General features: G+C 36.8%; 1 protein-coding gene and 1 long non-coding RNA gene across 3 annotated transcripts in view; one reads left to right on the top strand and one right to left on the bottom strand.

Annotated features, from left to right (window-relative positions):
• Positions 1–23,918, bottom strand: part of ARHGAP15 (Rho GTPase activating protein 15) — a 609,765-nt gene that overhangs the window by 446,011 nt on the left and 139,836 nt on the right. The window lies entirely within an intron of this gene.
• Positions 835–3,061, top strand: LOC119864489. The gene is made up of 2 exons (XR_005374274.1): positions 835–1,311; positions 1,776–3,061. It is a non-coding gene; the product is annotated as an uncharacterized LOC119864489 (long non-coding RNA).

Here is a 23,918-nt window from a genome sequence, read left to right as displayed (position 1 = left end):
ATGGGTATGTATTTAGTGCCATTTTGTTACTTGTTTCGTGGTTGTTTTTGTAGTTTTTTTTCTGATCCTCTTTCTCTTGCTCCCTTTCACAGTTTGCTAATTTTCTTTTGTGATATATTTGGGTTCCTTACTCTTTATTTTTTGCATATTCTATTACTGATTGTTTTATCTGTAGTTACCTTTCAATTTACATATAGCATCTTCTGCATATAGCGGTCTCTATTAAGCCAGTGGTCACTTGTTTTTGAACTCATTCTTTACCCCCTCCCTTCCATGTTTCAGATATTTGGTATCATCTTTTATACCCCTTTACTTTGCCTATATCCTATTTTCCTTACTCTTGCTTATTTTTCCACCCACAGAGTCCCCCTTCACATTTCTTGTACGGCCTCCCAGGGTTTCTGGGGGAAAGAGCGAATAGCCCTTAGGTTATTCATAAAGCCCAAGGTAAGCTATGGCTTTAAAAAAATTGTACAGCACTATTTTCTTTTCAAGTTTGAATCAGGTAAACCTAAAGAAACCTATCCTTTAAAAAATAGGTAAGCTTATTTCTTTCAAATAAAATTAACAAGCTCTGTATGTGCTGTTGCCATGGATTTTTCCTGCACAACCATTCTGCATATTGTATACGTGACTCCAAAGGAAAAATGGTTGGTCTGCGGTAGGAGGTGTAGGATGCACACAAGACTTCACTGAATGTGAACACATGTGAGTGGTGTTCTCCCTGTGATCGATGCCTTAGCACGACACCTTCTGTCACCATACAAGGCAGACTCACGTACCGTTGACTCATGTGGCACTTTTCCCCATGTGAGCTTACACTGGGCTTGGTTCTTTGTGCTTCTCATCAGTGCAAAGAATACACACACAGGACCCTTATACGCCTTGTGTACAGGGCGTATGAGTTCTAAAACCACCAGGGAATGCCAGGGACTTGGGAAGACAATCTTCCAGATAATGACTCTGATAAATAGCCTCCCCAAATTTGAAAGATCAGAAAGCCAATTTGCAGAAACGGACACCAAGCATCCTTCTCTTGGCATGAGAAGCAGCCCCGAAATCTACTGGAGAGACAAGCAGAAGAGAGGTCTCAGACAATTCTTTAAACTTGATCAGAAGCCCACGAAAGCCCGTCCTGTTCTCTTTGTTTTGGAAGTGAGCTTTCAAGGACACATCTGGGTTCTTTCAGTTCTTTTCAGGGTGGCAAGCTGACGTCTTTAAGTACGATTTCAAGTCTACAATGAAATTAAGCAAAGACAAGATGGATTCTGAAAAAGGAAGAAAGGATGGAAGCACTTGTCAAAAGGCCAGGTAATTAGATTGAGACTGATCTTTCCCAATGCCTTTTGGGGTACATTTTCCATTGAAGGCAAAAGCAAACTTCCCTCCTAAACACTAGCAATCTTTCTGCCAGAGCAAATAAAAGGAAGCAGCAAATTTACTTCTAGAGGAATTCATGACATGTACACATATGTGTGTGTACTCATATGCATACACACATGGATATAAACAGAATTTCACATTCTAGTCAAGCAATGCTCAGACAATGTGGGGAATGCAGCAAGGGTCAAATTAAAAAGAGAAGCACAAGAGTTTTAAATTATCAGATTTACATTGCCCTCACCTCTCACATGTATGTAAAGCGGATGGCAGAAATAGGGATCCGAGCAGAGGTTGGTAGAGCTGATCATGATCTCTTGGGGGAAAAGAGCTCTGGTTGGGATCCAGAAAATCGGGGCTTAAGGCTTTAATTTTGCCATTTTTTTTTTCTCTAGGTGTGTGGTGATGAAGATGGTTATTCATAGCTCGGAGACTCATCTCATCATTACAAGCATAATAACACCACTTCCTTGAAGGCCACCACGCAGGTGAAATGTTGTATTGCATGTGAAAAAACTTCGTAAACTCATCTACACTTGGCAAATGTAAATGAGGAAGATTAAATCACAACACTGAGATTTTGTTCAAAAAAGTTCTGGGATATTTGGAGAAGACATTTTTTTTCTTTCATAATTCTGTGCATCATGAATTTTCATTTTAAATTTCAGGGGATTTTTAAGTTTTTGCTAAAGTCAACATTTAAAAATATTGTATGGATGCAAAATTATTTTATCTACACTTCAAGGGTATATATAATGGTTTGATGTTTCAGTTTTCATGTATAACTTAAGTCTTGTTCAAACACACTAAAGATAGCGTTTTATTAGGACTGGCGAGGATGATACCAACATATATTCATGGACTTATTCCATCTGTATGGAATATGTAGATCTCACTCTAAATATAGTCTTTCAGTGTTCTGAAATGCTTGTGCTTTGGAAATCTGAAGTACAATAAACTGATACTATATTAACTTGGAAATTCAGTTTCTCAATTTTAAAGAAATGTGCATCTTCCTATAAAATAATAGATGTTTTCTAATTTAAAAGGTTAATGCACAGAGATCAATGACAACTCTGAAAACATCCAAAAGCCCCTATACCTTAGTATTGCACACAATGTATTTCCCATTTTTTCATTCTTCAGATGTTTCTGATCACAGCAATTTCTCACCTGCTCTAGGTAAAAAATCTATTTCAAGATAAAATACTGTTTCTGAGGGATACACACAAAATGTAATTGGTATTATTTATTCATCCCCTCGGCTAATTTATATTTAACATGGATTTTGCACTGGTAGTCTGAGTGCTTAACTATATAATCTTAACCAGGTTTTTGTATGCTTACACTTCTCACTCCCTTTATGTTTAAAAAAATACTCTTTATGGTATATTGAAACAAATATTGAATTAATTAAGTGCCCACAGTTACTTAATTTTCTCAATATTGGGTTTACATGCAAAAACCCCAAGTGCTGAAGTATTGAATCAAATTTTTAATTTTTTTGTAAGTAGCCACTGGATAAATTTATACATGTTTCATTTCATCTGCACATGGCTTTTTGATGTCTGAAGAGATCTCAACACAGATTGCTTTGTGTCATCTGTATAGTATATATTTCGGAATTGATCTCCAAAAGTCTAACATGAGAAGTTTGTAATAAAATTTATTTCCAAAAGTTTATTACCATGACCCTGTTAAGCCTAAATGTACATTTTTCCTAAAAAATTAAAAGAACAAAGTAAGACTTAGAGACATGTGGACTGCATAGTCACTGAAATCTACCGGTCTTTGGGTGGAAATTTGTCAAGCTTGGAGAAACTTGAAGGAAAAAAAGTATTAATCTGCATCTTATTTTTGAAGAACCAGGATCACCTTCTGTGGTTTCTGGCTATTTGTATCATGTGCTCAATGGTTTAGAAAGTGTGATTTTTTTAAATTTCAGGTTTATGGGTTTTGGTCCAATGTCCATTACCTCGCTGATTAAATTAGTTGAGCCCATTTTGCTACAACACTGCACCACGTGGCCCAAGATCCACTCGCAGTTGCCTTTCATTCATTCATACCTTTTCCAATTGCCTTTCAGCTCAGTGCCTGTGTAAGGGTCATAAATTGACAGCCCTTGGGATAGACATGCTCATGTATGAACAAACTTCCTAAGGCTTCCAGGGGGTTAAATTTTGTTTAGCAGCTATCAGCATCTAAACATATTTGAAAGATTTCACTACAAAATCAAAACTTAGGTTTTCCTTTGAAAAAACAGGACCCGGAGAAACTGGGCCTGCTTTTCTATATGGTGACCATTAGGTGGCATGAGTAACCAGGGGCAAAGGCTCCCAGTACGAGGAGCTGAGCCTGGCCTACTCAGATCCTGCAAATCAACTCCTGGCTTGAAAGAAAGCCTATCTGAGTTGTTGCCATCCTTGCGCCCTGGTCCGAGGTTCCAGGTATGAGTGATCGGAAACATGTCTCTATTCTTGAAAGTAAAAAGGGAATCAGGAGAAGGAGGTGGTGTGGGGTGAAATGGAAGATTCCGCATGTTTATTTGGAAGAAGGGATGAATCATCAAAGTAGAAATGTTCCGTGAACACTTGGAAATAAATGACTAGTGATTCCACGAGAGGAAAGGATTGGTGATAGAGAGTCTGGAATCATTCAAGTAACAGCAGAGCTGAAGCCATGAAAATGGATGAGCTCTCCGAAGGAGAAATTAGATAACCAGAAGAATGAAAGAGCAATAGCTGAACATGGGAAAATATTCACAATTATGATGCAGGCAGAGAAAACAAGAGTCTGGGAGACGGAAAGTTTGAAAAGAACGAGTGATAAAATCTACCTTCTTATTGGCTCAAGTTTATTGGTGTTTTTTTTTATTGTGGGAAAAAGAGAGGTATGTGTAAAATGAAAGGTGAGTAATTAAAAGTTTAATATTATTACAGGTAGGTGAAAAATGGATGCTTTGGCATAACAACAGCGCAAAGCCCAATCAGGTGCTTTGCCTAAATCCTCATTTGCAACAAAGACAAATAAGTGTCGGACACGATAGGCAGAAAGCCAAGAACATTTTTGAGAATGCGAATATATACAACAAGATATTACTAGAATAAAAACGTACATTTTGCCTTTTTTTTTTTTTTTGGTAAACTTATTTTTTTTTTTAACATCTAGACTGAATGTTCTTTCTTTAAATTTTTGACTGCAGACTGATCACCTTTATTTTAAATATAACACTTTATAATGATGGTGAGGGAGTTCCCGACTTGTCCCTTAAATTTTTTATTTTCTCATTTTGGCAGTTTCAGACGAGTGTACATTGAGGAAAGCGGTGAGAATAGAACAGTGTGAAATTATTGATCTCTTGCCTTGTGAAGTTTCACAGGTCCTTGCAAAAAATTTACAAGTTTGCTTCAGGGCAAAATTTGATCATTTTGGACAGGGATTGAATATTTTGCCTTGAAAAATGTTAGCAAAAAATCTCCTGGGGGTGAAATCACAAATTGTCAAATCATTTGGGCATAGAAAGTCATCAACTTTATGTGGTGAGTGGCAATTTATACTCTATGCTTAGCTTTCATGGAAAACAATGACAAATTTAGAATCAATACTCCAAAATGATCTGCTCCCAACAAGAACTGATTGTTTTCGCTGGGTTGTATTGAAGGTTTGGCTACAGTGTAGTACCGGGGGGGTCAGCAAGGGGCAGCACTGAGGCACATGTCCAGCCAAGGAGGCAGTGGAACCAGAAAAGGCCAAATTTGTAACTAGCTTGCCAGGGTAAAAAGAGCGCAGGCTTTAAAGACAGATCTGGGTCCAAATTTTGGTTCGGCTCTATCAGGTCTGTGACATCTGGTAGGTTTTCTAACCTCTCTGAATCCTAATTTTCTCATGTTTAAAGTAAGGGAGTTAAGTTTACCTAATAACAATGCAGAATAGTGACAGGCAGATGCATGCCTTGTAAAAGGTAGGCCTATTGTTATTTTATCATGATTAATATAATTCTTATTAAACAAAGAGAGGTTATTCTATGGGAGGACAGATTGAAATTCTATCAACTTTCCTTTGGGAAACCAAAATGTACGCATAGCCTCAACACCATGATTTGTGAATTCAAAAATTTATTCACGAGTACGAGAGGACTAGGGACACACTTCTTAAGAGAGAACTCTAAGAGATGTTGCAAAACCTAAGAACTAGTGAAAGAAAGACGTCTTTCACGTGGTAGACGGGAACCTCACAGGATTGCATCTATCATAATTCCATTTAGCCTGAGAGTGAAGGAGTTACATACGCTTATGAATACTGGATCCATAGACGACTTTAAAAATATTTTTGGCTAGGTAACACTTGCACATAGTTCATCTATCAAAAAGCATCAAAAAAAAAAAAGGAATAAAGTAAGAAGATTTTCTCTTTTCTTTATCTTAATACGGGGATCTTAAAAAACAGAAAGTAGAAAATTTGGAGGCCATCACTAACGCCTAGTGAAAATCGTGGCGCTCGAAGCAGAAGTGCATCTAATAAAGTACATTTGTCCAGGGGTGCCTGCTGGCCATGTCATCATCTAATGAAGCACCAACCCGAATAGTTGGTCACCGTGAATCTGCAGCTTCATTAGAGTGTTCCGAAAACTGGGTTCTCAGGCCTATTTCTTTTCTTTTTCTTTTTTTTTTTTTTCTTTTTTTTCTTTTTCTCAGGCCTATTTCCTATGGGTTCAGAGATCCTTTGGAAAAGCCTTGGTTCAGAGTGCACTGTCTACTTTCAGGTTCAATTCAGCTGTTGCTTCTACATACACGGTCTCAAAGCCTCACAAGATTGGTCTCTATTTTGAAGCAAATACTGTTAATTGCAAAGAAATCTGATGACAAAGCAGATGCAAAGAAACAGATGAAATACTGTCCTACTGTAGATGAAATATTGTCCTACTACTATGTTATAGTCTAATATTCTTGACCTTGACTTCCTGCTAGGACTTTGCATAGGAGAGACTTTACCTCCGCTCTAGAGCTTCCTGTATTAGCATAGCTTAATGATATTTTGTGATTATTCTTCTTCCTGTGTATGTATTTTATGTACTTTGAATATCTGAAATTAGAACTTAATACTTTCTACATTTAAAGTTTTCTTCATTATATGTGTAGCTGAGTGGTCAGAATGAAGAACTTTACAGGTGGAGCGCCCTAGTTCTAAGCCTGGCCTTCCCCACTTATTAATCATAGGACCCTGGGCAAATGACCTGAACTCTCTGAGTCTTCCTTTTCTGATCTATAATGTGGGCATAATCATTGTCAGAGATGTTCCAAGGCTTAAATCAGCAGGCATAAGTAAAGGCCTTAGAGTCCAGTGAATAGCAAGCACAATATAAATTGACTCTACTACCTTTTTATTACAAATATATCTACTAATGCTCTTTCTTCCAGCAATAGCAACAGCAAAAACGAGAATGCTCTTTTCACACTTGCCACCTCCTTATATCAAAAACTAAAGTGTGGGTACTTTCTCATAAATTGTCTAATATTCATGTGTTGATGAAGTAGGAGGTAGATCTGAAGGATATATTCGATTTGAAGTTAAGTGTTCATCTAACTGACGTAGATAACAAAAGATGCATAGAACATGTTACATAAAATCTAAGATTAAAAGTTAAACAGTGACCATGATAAAACGTACAGCGATTATGTTGAAAAAACTACTTTTCTGGAAAGATGATTTATATTAAGGGTTCTTCCTCAATAAAAAGGTAAACCTGAGAGCTGTTAGAATTCCAGAAAACCACTCAGTAAATCCTTTATCAAATCCTTAAAACTCCTTTATCAAACTCCTTTATCTTTAAAAATCCTTTATCAAATCCTTAATTTTAGGTTAGCTTTGGTATCCCTCTTGGTTGTGAATGCTTCCAAAGGAGACATTACAGACCCACAGTGCTTTGGGGGTAAATGAAGCTAGCATCACCAGGGCCCATCATTTTAGCACTACAGGGAAGGAAACATTTCTGCCTTCTCCCGAGCCAGCTCCATTTTCACATACATTTTCATTTCTAGCCTTACCAAGGGTGGAGGAGTCTCTGATCAGAAGGGTGAGGGTCTAATAAGATGACTTGGGTTAATGGGCGGTGTCACCAGTTCTTAAAAACACTCCTTTTACCCTCTCTTGTTTCTTTGTCTCTTATTCCCTCTATTGTTTCTCCACATGATAAGACGTTCTGGACTTGACCTGACCCTTGATTTTCTTCTCCACTGCATGCTTCTGGCAAAGTGAAAGAGCCTGGGCTCCCTCGCTACTGGCAGCATGCTCCCACATCCCGTCTCACGTCTCCTACTGAGCTGCTCACTCCATGAAGGCTGGCCACTTGAGCAAGTTTGTTACTAGTTGTTGAGTAAAACCTGATGCCCATTTCCCTCTTTTTCCTTTAGAACTAGAAGTGTAAGGAAAATACGAAATGTTAAGTTTTTTCAGACAGCCTATAAATATGAAAAACAGATTCAGATAAAATTCTGTAGGTACCCCTTTGCTTGGAAGGAAATCGATTTGTGAAAGGTGATAGATTGCATTTATTTCTAGGCAGAGTGAATATTCAAGGCTGTCAAAAGCTGATCTGAGGTGTTTGGGGGAAGTCAACATTGAAGTCCCCAGCAGCAGCCACTTCCCAAGCTCTGTAGTAGACTCCGTGACTTGTTTGCTTCCCAACCTTCTGTGGGAAAATAGGTCAACTCCATCTCTAATGAGCCTCCATGCCCCAGACAGGATGCAGATTTGTCAGCACCAAGCCACACTTGCATTCATTAAAACACACCAGGACTTGCTAACTGAATTCTGTTAGAGTTAACAAAGGTGTTCAATGTCCAATAAAACAACGAAAAGGTCAAGCATAGCTAACTAAACCTCTCTGTAAAAAGGAGCAGAGGTAAAAAATAAAAATAAAAAAAAAAGTGGAGAAATTCTAAGTGTATAACTAAAAGTGAGAATTCTAGAGGAAAATGAGAGATAGGGTTCTGTGACCTAAATAGGAAAACTTATTGCCTAAAAAAGATATTTAAATGTAAACTATTTCACAAGGTTTATATGAGAATGAATAAAGATTATGCTCTCAATTTGTCTTCTTTCTGATCTGACTTGGCCCATTTCTATTGTAAATGGGTGGGAGAGATTTCTCTCCTCCTGCACAAAGCTGAGTAACCTCTGAACAATTTGGTGTATTCAAAACCAGACTCAGTTGGAACTCAGATGCCCTGGGTTTGAGAACCAGTTCTAAACTGAGGAGTGAAGGCACTTATGGCCAGATAAGCTCCTACGGAAGGAAAATCAGTGAGAACTGCTGTTGTTAGCAAGTGCTTCATGGGAGAAATCAGGATTGAGCATGACCTCAAAAACCGGCCCAGGTCACAGCCCTGAATGCAGTCATAGCTTGTTTTTGCACATGTAGCCAGATTCCAGCATATATACCAATTTGCAAGGCAATGCTCTGAAATATTCAGAGAAACTCAAAAATCACAGGCTGTTCCCGTCATTGAAGGCAATACTTGAAAATCTTTTCTTTAAGTGAAACTACTTGAGAACGAGAAGGGTCTCACATGATGAATTAAAATCCACCAAATTGGCACTTCAACTGAATGAATAAGAGGAAAAAATTCTAAAAGTATGGACTGTCCATAAAAGAGACACTGCTTCATTCTTCCCTAGAAATAATAACATCTTTTACATATGCCACTTCTCTCTGAGGAGCTTTAAATACTTTATCTAATTAATCCTCCCAGCTTCCCAGAGAGGTAGATAGGGGGCAGGTATTATTATCTGAATTTAGCAGTTGTAGAAATTAAAGTGTCCTGATTAAGTGACTTAGGTAGGAGGCAGCATTTGCACTTAAATAAGTGGGCTCTAAATTCTCCGCTCTTTGAGTAAAAAAAGAGCACCTACAACGTATATTAAATCTGCCTTCTTTTAATCCATCTTACATGTAGTCTGGCCAAAAAGTCTTTAGCAGTGCTAGGTACAAAGAACAAAATATCTGAAAATGTGATTGTGAATTTAGCGGTGGCTCCTGGGCCAAGAGGCTAGAGGTTATTTTTATTAAGCTATAAAGAAGAAGATTTCTGGTATTTTTTGAATTGCTGTGGTAGTCAATTTTATACTTTTAAACAGTGGAATGTGTGTTGTGTTGTGAGTATCAGGATAGAAATATCTGGGCGACTATGGAACTTCACATGGGTGAGTGGAAGGAAATCTGAGTTGGGACCATTCAGGTATGAAACATACTGAAGAACAGATAAGGCCAAGGACAGAGGTTAAAAAGGGGACAATTTTAATAGGTATGCTGTTACCTACTCAAAAGTCATTCTCTTCCTTTTTCTGCTAGTGGAACCCCATAATGGGGCTACCAGGCCTCCTCCCGGTCAATCATAATGGATCCATTTCTCTTTCCTGTCACAGCGCAGGGGAAGGTGTATAATTGGGGACACACACACACAGAGGCCGCTGCAGAACATTTAGGAGAGAATTCTTTGATCTTCAAGAGGTACAAGAAGTCCCCTCATCCGCCTACCTTTGCCAGAGCTTCATGACCATGAGTCAGACAAGTACAAAAAGTGGATGTCAGGGCAGGACGAAGGAGTGAGTGCTCTCAATGACTGTGCCCTTATTGAGTTATTGAATTAACTACTCCCTGGAACTGTTGTATTTTGGTACTTACTTTCTACCGGAGTCAAAATTTCTACACCATTCAACATAGGGTGTAGGCTTCTCTATAAAACTGTGTTGGCACTAATACAACCTGGAACACGTGGTTTTCTAGGAGTTTTTGCTATGTCATCACTGCTGATGAAGCCCCAGACCTGCTCTTGTCCCCAGGGTGAAAATATTGAAATGGTGCAGGCACAGTTTGAGAGATGCCAGAAATGCACCGAGTGTCCAGATAAGTTTCCCCACAGAGTAGAAAGGCGTTCTGTTACTTTTCCCCAAATAAACCACATGGAACACACTGGGCAGGAAAAGGCCCTACAGAGGCTGGTCAGAATGGAATGGAAAGACCTGGATGTGGGGAGGCAGAGAGTTTGAGGAAATCATGGCCCAACTTACCCCGGACCTGGAGAATAATCCAAAGATTATCTAGCTGATGGAAATGAGTGCTATGTCCACCCTGTACCGTGTAGGTCTGGAGGGCCAATTTCAAAGTCTGCCTATAAGTAGATAAGTTTAATGAACAAAGCAGGACAGTATTTTCCATGAATTTGCCTTATTGTCTCGCTGATTGAAAATTCTCTGAGACAGCTGCCCAAAGATGGCTAATAGCTTAAGATTCAAAAAGCCTACCTGCCCAAATACTCAAGGAGACCGTCCACGCATGCAGCAGGGGCACAGATAATTCTCAGACGTGCAAGGTACATTCTGAGTCCTGATGTGAATTCCTGAATCTATCCACCTCATACTCATTTTTCAAAAAGCAAACAAGCCATGTCTGCCAGTTACACGGAACAAATATGCAACAAATGATACATAATGAAACTGCTCATTTTTTCTTATTGAGGAGTGTACCACAAATGAAAAATAAACTACTTCATTTCTTGTTATTTGAAAAGTGAATGGTAAGAATGAATTCATTTCTATCCTTAGGTTCCCTGGGCACACTAGAGGAGGAAAAGCAAAGAGAGTTCAAAAGATCTCAGGCAGGATTTCAATAAACCCCAGGATCAAAACACAAGCCACGAAAATAACAAAAACAACACAAACAAACAAACTATAAAGACCTCTAAGAAATAGGAAGCATCCGAGCAAGTAGAAGAATGATAAGATGGCTTGGCTTAGCCTCCAGTGATGGAATTTCTAGCCACTCACCCAGTTTGTGCTCATTCCCAATGTGTGCCTAATGCTGAGCCAATGTTTCAGTAAGATACGAAATTATACCAAACAAAGAATAAACGTGATTTTAGAGCATCACTAGGCATGACACCATATCAGGCATGGAAAGAAATTGGAAGGAAGGAAGGAAGGAAGGAAGGAAGGAAGGAAGGAAGGAAGGAAGGAAGGAGAAAGGAAGGAAGGAAGGAAGGAAGGAAGGAAGGAAGGAAGGAAGGAAGGAAGGAAGGAAGGAGGGAGGGAGGGAGGGAGGGAGGGAGGGAGGGAGGGAGGGAGGAAGAATAACAGTACCTGTGGCCCCTGCTTTCCAAAGGTGTAAAGTGTAATTAGAGAGAGGATGCATAGGCCTGTGGAGGTGTGCATAAAAATGCCAAGTGGTGAGCAAAAAGTGTCTAACAAGCAGGATTAATAATACCAATAACTCGAAAGGACAGCAAAGCTGGCATTCCAGAGGCAAGATTAAACAAGTGTTAGCGGTGTGGGCACAAGAGGCAACCTGTGGGTATACATCTCAGCTTTGCCATAAGAGCTGCATAGAATCAGGCAAGTTTCACACTCCATTAAATTCCTTTTCTCCTTTTTAACTAGAAAGCAGACCAGAATATAGACATGGTGGGTTGGCTGTGAGGAGTAGAGGTGACACATGTCAAGTACCCAACAGAGGGCTGAGCTCTCAGGATAGTATCTAGTAGAGGGTCATGTTGGGATCAGTAACAGTGGGCTGAATAAACGGGCTTCTTGGGTAGAGCTAATGCTTATTGAATGCCTTTGGTGTGGGGGCCCTTCTGCCTAAGTTATCTCATTTAATTTCCACACCAACCCCCTATAAGGTGGGATGCTGTACAAACGTTTAGAGGTGGGCAATGTCCACTCTGGCTAGGAGACTTTATAGTAAAGGATGCATCAGAGCTGAACCAGAAGAAAGGCGATGTGATGGCATGCCAGGAAGGGACTCGGTTCAGCACTGGGAAATCAAACAAACCAACAAGCAGTGGTGCAAGAGGGCTTTACGGGTCGTTTTAGAAAAGTCACACGCTGTCACCGAGAGTGTGGACCCAGCAAACTGGTAGATAAGAAGTCTGCTGAGATTAAGCACCTGCATCATAAGGAGTAGACATGGAAGGGGCCTGACAGGTCATCTCTCAAGTTGATAACCTAAAGAGCTAGAAGCTCAGGGAAAATCTGCTCACTGGATCTTCTGAAGGAAGGAAGGAAGTCAATAAATGGGCCTGTTTTTCACATATTCAGACTTACTCAAGCAGAGAAATGAGTTCTGCTCATCAAACAATTATTTTGTTAAGATGGCGATTTGAACAGTTTCTAAGTTGCTGTTTCCAAATTAATTGTCTGACTGCATGTGGCCATCGCCAAGGTCAACAACATGCCACGTAGACTTCAACATAGCACGCTGTTGCATCCCCTTGCCCAGTGCGTCCAGAGTTCAGTGATGGCACAAGCACCTGGGGGGCCCTGGGATCTCCTCCCCTTCCTCTAGCAGTTCGAGTCAGCAGCTCCTCTCTGCCTACGGTTTGACAGCAGCTGCCTGGAGAAGTCTGACATTTCTTCAAAGCATTGTCCCCTCCCAAGCCAGAGATCCAGCCTTCCAGTGTGTGGGTGGTTTCTGCTTTTGTTTGTGGGTGGTTCTTTCGTTGTGCAAAAGGGTTTCTTCAGTGTTTTCTTCTCGATTCAGGAATTACCAAGAGTGGTGGCCTGCCTCATTGTGACATTTTTTTTTTTCAGTTGTACATTGTTACTTTCCCAAAGCCAGTTAGGCAAGGTGTCCTGGGGAAATCAGAATTTATTATTGCCATTATGAAATTCTGAAATTAAGACCACCTTGCAAAACAACTGAATTATAAATGTGGTATGCCGTCTTGTTACCCAATCAATTGGCCAGTAACACGAGACCGTTATTAGACTGTGCCGTGCGAGGGTAACTTCCTCCTCCTAATGTGATGGAATTAATTCATACAACCTGATAACAAGGCTATTACAATGCGAACAATGGTTTGAAAGTGGCTTGTGTGGAACAGCCAGGCACCATTGAACATTTCAGATCAAAGGTCTATTGAACAGAAAGAACAAATAGAATCAATTTCTTGAACTGTTTCTGCATTTCCAAACTTGCAACACTATACCACAGAATGTGACTTAATGAGGTACAGATGAGAAGACCAGAGAAAAACTAGTTCTAATGCAACAATGAAAATTAACGTAGTACTTTGGATTTTTTTTTCCTCTATGAAAATAAACTAGTTATTAAAGACAGCTTTGTATGCCTAACGTTCTGGACTTTGAAGCCAGGCAGGGCTTAGATAACTTACTTAGTTACAGATAACAAGGAGTAGAGAGATCCATTTGCCACTCTTCATCTAGGCTGCAAAGTTGCATGAATATGTAGGATTTATATTATTTTTAAACGACAGAGTACTCAATGAAGTAAAGTGTTCATCTAACTGACGTAGATAAAAGATGCACAGAACATTTTACATAAAATCTAAGATTAAGAGTTTAACAGGGACCCTGATAAAATGTACTATGTGACTATGTTGAAAAAAACTACTTCTCTGGAAAGATGATTTATATTAAAGGTTCTTCCTCAATTAAAAGGCAACCTGAGAGCTATTAGAATTCCAGAAAAAAAAAAAAAGTACAGAATATACTTATTCATTGGAAAAATTTAAACTCCTACAATGAGCTAGACTTTATCTTAGGTTCTTTGGAACTACCAGGAAATAAATTAGCAATAAATAGAGAGGGAATTATTAAGTCGATAAAATTTTATTAGAATAAAATATGGATATGGAATGTTTGGAAATGACTAGCATTTTTAGTGAATTAAAAAGTAATTTTAAAAATAACTAAGATGAGAAAATTTATAAAACTAAAAATTATACAAATAAAATATTAACCTACATTTTGGAATATTTAATCTTTTTAAAAATGTCATATAATCTGCTGCTTTAGGATATACATCATGATTTTTTTTTATTTGTAATATATCTCATTTAATTACTAACTAGATCTTTCATACATTTACTATTCAGGATCAGAGTTATGGCAAAACGTTCATACTATAAAATAAAGCAATTGCTAACAATTGCTACCAAATACCACCATCAAATTATCCAGAAATATATATTAGATTTTAGAATTTGTTGCCTTATTTTCATTTTATCATTTATTTTACTGAAAAAAAAGCATCTCAATTACTTTCACTTCTGGAAATTGATAACTTAAAGACAAAAATATCAGTGTAGCAATACTTGAAGTGGAAATACTTAAAAATAACACCCACTCTACAAATAGAGTTATCGTGTAGACAAAGCAGTTTAAATAATTTATTTAAATGACTCTTTAAGTTAAAAAATTCACTGAAACACACATGACACACAGCTCAAAACCTAGATAAAATATTTGAACACATGAAATAAATTGACATTATCTTTCCATTCTCAAACTTTAAAATCACAATGCCCAAAACAAAAAAAGAAATTCCATTTTATAGGCTAAGTTTAATTTTTTTAAAAAGCAGTCTATTAAAAGCAAGAATCTGGACTGAACCAATTAATTGAATATATATTTAATTATATATGTATTCAATTAATATTTTTACTGAAACACTTGTGAAAATGCAGAAGAGATCAAGTCTTTGAGCACTGGAAATTGAGAATATCAATCAGAGATCTCTCAGAGATTGGTTATAATTCTTAAATACTTTCCAGTTCATCTGGATAGAGATCAGCAGTGAATATCCTGCTGCATCTTTTAAGCAGAATAATACAGAAAGAAAAAGGGTGGATATTAAGAAAATCCCTGTTGACGCTTCTTCCGTAATATGGTTTGGCCTGTAACACAACTTGCAAAGTCATCAGATTTGTGTCTCCTGAAAGGGAGCTGTTTCCTGGGGCCCTGAGGACTATTCACATCCCTTCTCCCACCCCATCTCCTCTTCCTGCCACCATCAGTTTTGAGGGAGGCAAGGAAGAGGAGAGATTTTACTTGATGAGTAAAATCAACAATGACAGTGGATTAAAAAGAACCCACCAAATGGTTTATTCTTCTAGAGAATTATAGAATCGTGCCCACATTTAAGGAAAAAAAAGAACCCAAAACTATTTCTGAAATTCTCACAAATAAATCCATACCCTTATAATTAGCAGAACACAGAAAAGGATAACCAACATTGATCTTCCCTCAATGCAGAGGTGGGAGAGAGTGAGTTTGTCAGCCTTCAAGTAGAACTGAAGATGTAAAAAACTATAAGGATAAGATATAAAAATCTGAGTCCTATAAAGAGAGTCTGCAAACTGGAAGAAGAGAACAATGCTTAAAGAATACAGAGAGAGAGATATCTGTGGGAAAAAAATATTATGAAACTATAACCCATACATATGTACCTGTGTTGCCTTCTCAGTAAGAAAAAAGTTGGAATTTATATGGCCAGAAGTGGAAGACAAATGTTTTAAGGGCTGCTTATACAGAGTGAGATGTGCAGATGGCTTCCAGTGGTTAAGAAAACAAGCCAGTGAGACTCCAAGCATGATACCAGAATTAAAATCTTTATTAGAGGCAGAGATAAAAAAAAAAAAAAAAAAAAAAAAAAAAAAAAAATTTTAGAGGCAGGAAAGATCAGAACTTATATGCAAAAAAAAAAAAAAAGGTATCAATAATGGAGAGAAAAATTCTGCAATTTTTAATACAGAGAAATGAGACAAAGAGGAAAATTTTGACATAAAAATGATACATTTGAAAAATAGGTAAGAAGGGGGAATTTCACAGAAAGGTAGATGTACTGAAGATGAAAAGATACAACTTGATGCGATCATCAGTCACATTAAATTAATAAAAAATAAACTTTTTGAGCTCAAACTCTTTTAAATTTGCATTAAAGTGTTTTGAATGTGACTAGCAAAATAGTGGGAAAATAAATCAGATTTTTAAAAATTTCTAGACTAGGGATGCCTGGGTCTATCAGTGGTTGAGCATGTGCCTTCTGCTCAGAGTGTGATCCCAGGGTTCTGGAATCGACTCCCGCATGGGGCTCCCCGCAGGGAGCCTATTTCTCCCTCTGCCTATGTTTCTGCCTCTCTCGGTGTGTCTCTCATTAATAATTTTTTTTTAATTCTAGAATAAAGATATTAACAGGGAGGTAAAATAAGTTACTTACAAAGAACAAAATCAGATTGTTTCATACTATACTAACAACCTGAAGACAGTAGAGCAATATGAAGATAATTTTGAAAAAGTAAAGCTAATGAAGATATTTGATCTTCTGGTAACTATAATAAATTACATGGCTACAATAGTGAAAACAGTAATATCAGGTGCAATGCCAAAGAAATTGAATTGAATTGGTATCTGAAATACACTTATTCATAAAAGAAGATAATATATAATAAAAGATAAGCATCGTAAAACCATAGAAAATGATGCATTAGTCACAAAAGGACATTCTTGCATGTTTGACTATTTGGGTCACTCCACACTATACACCAAAATAAATTATGAATGAATTAAATGGATCAAAAATAGCTAAATGTCTAAAAATATTAAAATATTTTTAAAAAGTAGGCAATACAGGGACGCCTTGGTGGCTCAGCTGTTGGGTGATCCTGCCTTTGGCCCAGGGCGTGATCGAGTCCCACATCAGGCTCCTCACATGGAGCCTGCTTCTCCCTCTTTCTGTGTCTCTGTCTCTCTCTCTCTATGTCTCTCAAGAATAAATAAATAAAATCTTTAAAAAAATTAAAAAGTAGGCAATACAGATGAAAAGTAACTGATCTCAGAGTAGGTAAAGATTTTACTTTAAAGCATAAATGCAAAGGAAATCATATCCAAAGCAAAACAGAAATGTCTACAGTAGGCTGAAATCTTCTGAACAGTAAGTAACATCTTGAGCCAAGAAAAAATCAGTTTTGTAGCTGGTAAAGAATATGTAACAGACAAAGATTTATATTTCTTTAGAGGAGTGCTTATAAATTTTTAACAAAAATTTGTACCTCATTGTGGAAATTTTTTAAGTTATTGATATCTGTATATAATGAGAATTTTGTACACTTATCAATAGCACAGGCAGGTCTGCAGGACTGCTAGCCTGTTCTCTGAACATGCTCTCAACCACTATGTCATTCACTGAGAATAATTTGGTTTGAAATATTTTCCTTTTGATCTTCTCAGTGTGATCAATGAAGTAGTAAAAAATGATAACTATTTTCTAAATTGCTTGACTTAAAAAAATCTTTTAACCAAATTCATAATTTATAAAAACGACTTGAAAGCTTTTTTTTTTTTTTTTTTTTTTTTCCAACTGGAAGGAGGATACTTAACCAAATCAGAGTTTTTTATTTCTGGGTTATATTGTTATTTATCCTCATTGAAAAATTGTCAAAATCTGTTTGGGTGAATGGAAAGTCATACTTTACCTTACTAATAAGGAAGAAGCAGATATCAATTCAAAGCTCAGGAACCTCACCCTATCAGCAGTGAAGGAACACTCAAAAATTGGAACGAAATAGTGGTGACAGTGAAATTTGAGATCTGGATGAGGAAGTCAAACTGTAGGGATCATGACTTGAGTGAAACTCGCCTCTTTTACATGTGATGACAATGACAGTTTTGATGGCAAAAGCTCAGCCTCCTTGCTAAATGCTATCGGATTCCTGAAGATCCCTAAATCTGTATCTTAAAAATAAATAAATAAAAATTAAAAATAAATAAATCTGTATCTTTATCTCTGCTGTCCCTGACTTTCAGAGCTTTTTATTCTCTCTTTGGGGATTTATTAATGGAAAAGTTTGGGAGCAGTACTTTAATGAGTTTATAATGTCTTTTTAAAATAATAATACTGTGTTTATCAGCTGTACAGGATATTACACATCTAAGTACTGATCCTTTCAAAGTAGTCATGATTCATTCATTCTTTTCTTTTTGACAGACAAAAGGCTGTAGGTATCTAATATGCACAACCTCAGTGTTTGGAGATCAGTATACAACTATAAAGCCATTATCCAATCAACAACATACACTTACCCAACACCTCCCATCATTTCTATATAAATTAGAGCGTGCGAACATTAATGAACACATACTCGAAAATGTTAGCATAGGAATATTTGGAAACACGTCAAACATAGTACACTCTCTTGCTTAGAGAAGTTTACCAAATACATAGCCTCCTAAATAAGAAAGCTTGTTTTATTTCCCAAAGAACCTGAGATGTTCAAAAAAAAATTTTAACAACGCTTTGAAATATATTCACTTAGGAAAGGCAGCAAGCAGCAGGGTCTTCCTTTTTCACTACACTGGAAAGTTTTCTTTCAATAAATATCAGAGTTGGTCCTAACTTAGCTTTTAAATGCCAATCTTTTCTACTTCGGTCTTAAGCTAAATATCTGTGCTCTTCTTGGTGTCTTCTACATTACTTGATGATTACTTAGCCATATTTTACCTTAACCAACTTGGTTGTCAAATATACATTCGCATAAATTTAACAACCATCTCACTTACCTAAAAATATGAAAACCAAGTGTGACAGTCTAATTTAGAGGTCACTTAATTAATCACATTTTTGAATGTAGATTGTGAGATATATAATATATACATATATAACTTATATGTATACACACACACACACACACACACACACACACCCTAAGAGTTTTTACCTGACTAGCGTTACATTGTTTTAAAGAAAAAAAAAAATAATACTGGTTTGTACAAGATGCAAAAAAAATCTTTTGCTCCTTCTGTTCCAATTCACAGCCATATACACAACTATTTGCCATTCTTTTCTAACATAGGACTCATTTTGTTTTTTCACATTCTTGGGAATTCCAATCAGTTTAATTGTTTGACAGAATTTTCCTGCCTTTCCTCTGAAGGTGTAGATTTTTCAAGTGCCAGCAACATATACTAGAATATTTCCCAGGAGTGGCAGCTAATTGCAAGTTGGTTTACTGGGACTTTTGTTTGAGGGCCTTTTTGTTTGTTTGTTTTATACCAATATGCTCTACATTAGAAAAATAGGACTTAAAACTGATGCTTTCAAAGAAAAAAAAAAAAACCCACTACATTCTGTAAAATTACTTCGCCATGATGGCTACATACATAGAGTTGAATTGCAATCATTTTTCACTGACATTAGCTGGTACTTTTGCTAAAATTAAAGTAGTTTCTACTTGTTGCAACAAATCTAGAGCATTAAAAATGAGGTTTATGCCTCATTCTAAAAATATAGATGGCTTTTTTCCCATGGAAAATGTGTTCTTTTTGCTATTGAACACTTTATATTAACAGCCTTCATTTCTTCTTCCATCCCATCTAATATTATCTCTTTAGTATACACCCTAAAAGGATATCACTCATTCAAATGCAGAGAAAAACAATCATAATTTCCTATGCTAAATATGTGTATTACAGAGAATAATTAGTTTTTCAACAAAAGGGCTCTGGAGTATATTTTCTCAGGCTAGCATTTCCTGAAAGTACAACAATATCAGGCAAAATGTGTACACAGTTTATACCCTAAAAGGTGGTATATAAATTTCTATGACTAGAACACACACTTATGTGATGATGTAAAACATATATTCATTTACTATTGTAAACAAGAATACACCTATTAGCAGTCACTAAATGCAAACATTCTCCAGCTCTTACTTCATTTTTGTTATCCTCAAAGGGTATTTCACCCTGAACTTTGACCTTTAGTTCCCATAACTCATGCATCTGATTTAGGCTTAAATAATAATTGATGGCAATTTTCTAAGTTCTCAACACTTCTGAACTCATTTTAAAGCAGATATGAATTGGTATGCAGTTTGACATGTTATTGAATATCTTGAACTCTAGTTTCACACTCAACAGTGTTTATTAAAGAAGCTGAAAAAGAGTTTTTCAATGAGTCATTATGTTACCAGCAATTACAAGTACACAATAAATTATGCTAAATGTGCTTTTATCTCTGGAATGGCTTGATGAGATTCTACTCCATTTAAATAACAACAGCAACTGTCTATTTAGATTGAGCAGGTTGTATCAGATGATTTGAGTGTTTGGTTGTGCCGGGATTGTGGTAGAGTCTATTCCTAGGTAAGTGTGCAAACCACGCCTCTCCCTGCGGCCGCCCTGCACGTGGGAGGGATCTACACCTGTGCTTGGTTGACTCTCGGACTCTCTTAGTCCCACTAAGAAGACAGACCTGACACATACGAGGTAGGAGACTTAAAGGCCAGCATGCAGCCTGTCATATTTATTTCAGAAGGAGGCTATTCCATCAACATGGGACTTGGAGTGAAGACAGTGTAGACCTGAACAACAGAAGTTTGTTCCTAAAGAGTAACTTACCCTATCTTGGGAAATAAAGGAAACATCAGTTTAATCAATGGTAAATCAAAACTCTGATATTTTTGTCCCTTTGTATTGTTTTGTTAAAAAATTTCCTCATTAAATTATTATATCTCGTTTATTTGTTTGGAAATATGAGTGAATACTGAGCAAAGTTTATGAAAAAAAATAAGTATAAAGATTTTGTCCATACAGTGGAAACCCTATGTAAAATAATGCAAATGGTCTCTCTAATGTCTCTCTGCTCCTGATTCAGATTGGGGTCACCAAAGTAGAAGATTATTACACTCTCAGAAATATTTCTCCTTTAATAAGTAAATTTAACAAATTCATACGCTAAGTGAACAAAATAAGTGATAAACACGAATTAGCAATCACAGATGTGTAACATTTCCAAATCATGTCTTTTGTAAAAGCAATCTAATTCCTTACAATGGCAACTACTGACCACATTTAGTATGCCCTGTTTTGTGTTCCAGAAAAGTTAGTAGGATTCACTAATAGCGAGTAAGTACATAATCCAAGTATTAGTTCCTTTCTTAGATCTTGCATTTGAAAATATCTCAGCTACTTTCTCCAATCAAAGACATTTTCATGATTTGACTTGTATTACACTGGAAAAAATAATTTTGCTTGGCTTTAGAAGATAAAGTAACATGTGTTATCAAAAGGCATTTTATATGGGGTGGGAAAATTGATTTAAAATAAACTGTGAATAAAATAAAATAAAATAAAATAAACTGTGAAACAAGGGACATAATAGGAATAAATGGGAAATAGTGGAGTGTTATTCAATGTCTTAAACATAAATTAGACATTTTTGAAAACTGACTTTTTCCAAGATTCTGGAGTTCTACTCAATACTGTGAAAAAGTAATAACTGAACACACAACTTCTAAAATAACTCTGATAAAAGTATCATTTAAAACCTAGGCTTTGATGTAACTGAATAATTTTATCTCCTGTTTTTCATCAGTTTCTGTTCCTGAATTTAACCTAACACAGATTTAGAAATAATAAACTTGATTGAAATTTTAAAATTTAATCTAATTAAATAATTCAAATAAATTTTAATCCAGGACAGAATAGTCATAGTATCACGCAGCTTTAATATGAATATACTATGCTTGTCTTTGGATTTAATTATATTAAACTCCAGAAAGAAATCAATGCTTTAAATATATTAAACATTTTTGAAATAAACATATTTGAAATAAACACAGTTTGGGAAGAAATAAAGAAACTAAAAATTATATTGATGAAGGCAATTATCGGAATCATGTATTTACCTTACATAAATAAATCTCTTCTGAAAATTTTCAGGAATAATAACAGCACTTTCCATATGGACATTTTTCAAGATTAAAGAAATTGCTAGAATATTTAATTCCAAAATCCAAAGTAATGTAGCCTTTATGTTTTTCTTAACTAATTGTTTCTAACATGGAGGGTCATTTTCAACTTTTAGGAACAAATAAAAAAATATCATTTGCAATGAAAATATGACAAGTATAATTTTCTTAGGTCATTTGAGAGCTTTTCCATCAGCAGCACAGAAATCAAATTTCTTTTCTTTCTCCCAGAAAGTCTTGAAGTGCCAAAACTTTTTGGCTATATTTAGATTTCCCAACTGTAGCTCTATCTGCTCTTGTCTTACAACTCAGTTTTTAGGTTAGAACCTCGGTGGTTGCTGGCCTAACAATGACCTGTGACAACCCTGGATCCTGTTGGTCCAGACTGTTTTAAAAAATAGTATAGACATAAAAACTCCCTGATTTTTAAGAAGCCAAGAAAGATACTATCTTGAAGACTCTGAACATGCTGTTCCATGAGCATTTGCTGTCATTTTTTCCCTTGTAACTTTTCAAGCCAAATTATGTTGCCTCCACCTAATGTTGCAAAAACTTTGGGTGAAAGCCCAAAGTGATTCTAAGACTCTGGTATGGTTCTGTGTAACCTGGCATCTTTCCTGGAAGTTAACTTTGTTAGGCATCTATTTCTATAAACAAACTGTGTAATAGAAAAGACACATGACTAGATAAAATGCCACTACCTGCATTTGCTCTACAACCCTGTAAGAAGCCAGTGCTTGGTAATTAATTATTAGACACTGACACCATGAACAATCATGAACGATGGCTCCATAACCTTTAAAAGGCCTTTTGTACAGGTTGTAATTTGCTTTTAAATCTGTCATCATTTTTCATGAATATCAAGCTACCGAATTTTATTTGTAGACATATTATTTATATCAATCAGCTATTGCTCTGTAACAAACTAGGCCAAAACTTAATGGCTTAACACAAGTATTTATTTGCTTATAATCAAGAATCTTGGTTGCACGCAGATATTCTCTTATTATAATGCAACCACAAGTCCTGGCTCTGCATTACCAGATTACACCACCTATTACACTATACCGGGAAATAGGCCTATTTCTGGATGCCTTTCATATACTAGGGTGGTAATCCGTAACCTAACAGTGCCTGCAGCAAGTCCAAGCTATGGTGCAAGCTTCTTGACTCAGGTCCTTATGAGAGAAAAGTCAATGAGGAAGTAGAGTATAATGTTGTTATGGAATTTGTGGCAGGGTAAAATACAAGCTTCACATCAAAGGTCCCAAAACTCATCACCATTGACAAGTTGCTCCTGGACTATTATCGGGTCAGAATAGAGACTGAGTACCTTATCATAGTACATCAAGTGACTATGTAACCTCAGTTTCCCATGATGAGCTGGGTAATGCCAAATCCACAGAGATGTAATTTTGGGCAGCAACCCATGGATGGAAATGCTGTATTCAGAATTTGGTCCAAGCAGCTCCAGGGTGCCTAAGTAAGTTCCATGAATATATGGTTGAAATTTCTATTTTTTCTATTACTGTCTTACCAGGGCCTTTCCCTGAGATTGCATCTGTGGCCTCATGGGGATTCTTCAAAGCCAGCTGATGAAAGATTAAAAACACTTCATGGATGGCTCAAATATGCTGGTGAGCACCAGAAAATGAACTGTAGGTACACTGAAGACCCACCCTGGGGTCACCCTGTAGGACAGTGGTGAAGAGAAATCCTCAGGAGGACATAGAGAAGCAAGAGACTGGAGTTGTAGAGAGTACGGTAGCATGAGGTAAGGATATAGACTCATTTCTAGAAAGTGGAGAATGGTTTTGCTAGCTGGTCAGAGGCCTAGGAGGAGACAATCTGGAAGACTGGAGACCACGAAGTGGTAGCAAATGGGAGTCAGCACAGAGCATGCAGATTTTTGTGTTTCATCTCAATGTCTTAATGTCTGCCAAAGAGTAAGCCAGTGTACTGGACGATTTAATCAAAGTCCTCTAACCTCTG

This window comes from Canis lupus, chromosome 19 (genome assembly GCF_011100685.1).
Source record: "Canis lupus familiaris isolate Mischka breed German Shepherd chromosome 19, alternate assembly UU_Cfam_GSD_1.0, whole genome shotgun sequence".
In the NCBI taxonomy this organism is placed as follows: domain Eukaryota; kingdom Metazoa; phylum Chordata; class Mammalia; order Carnivora; family Canidae; genus Canis; species Canis lupus.
Note: the sequence above shows the minus strand (reverse complement) of the source record. Positions and strands in the feature narration are given on the sequence as shown.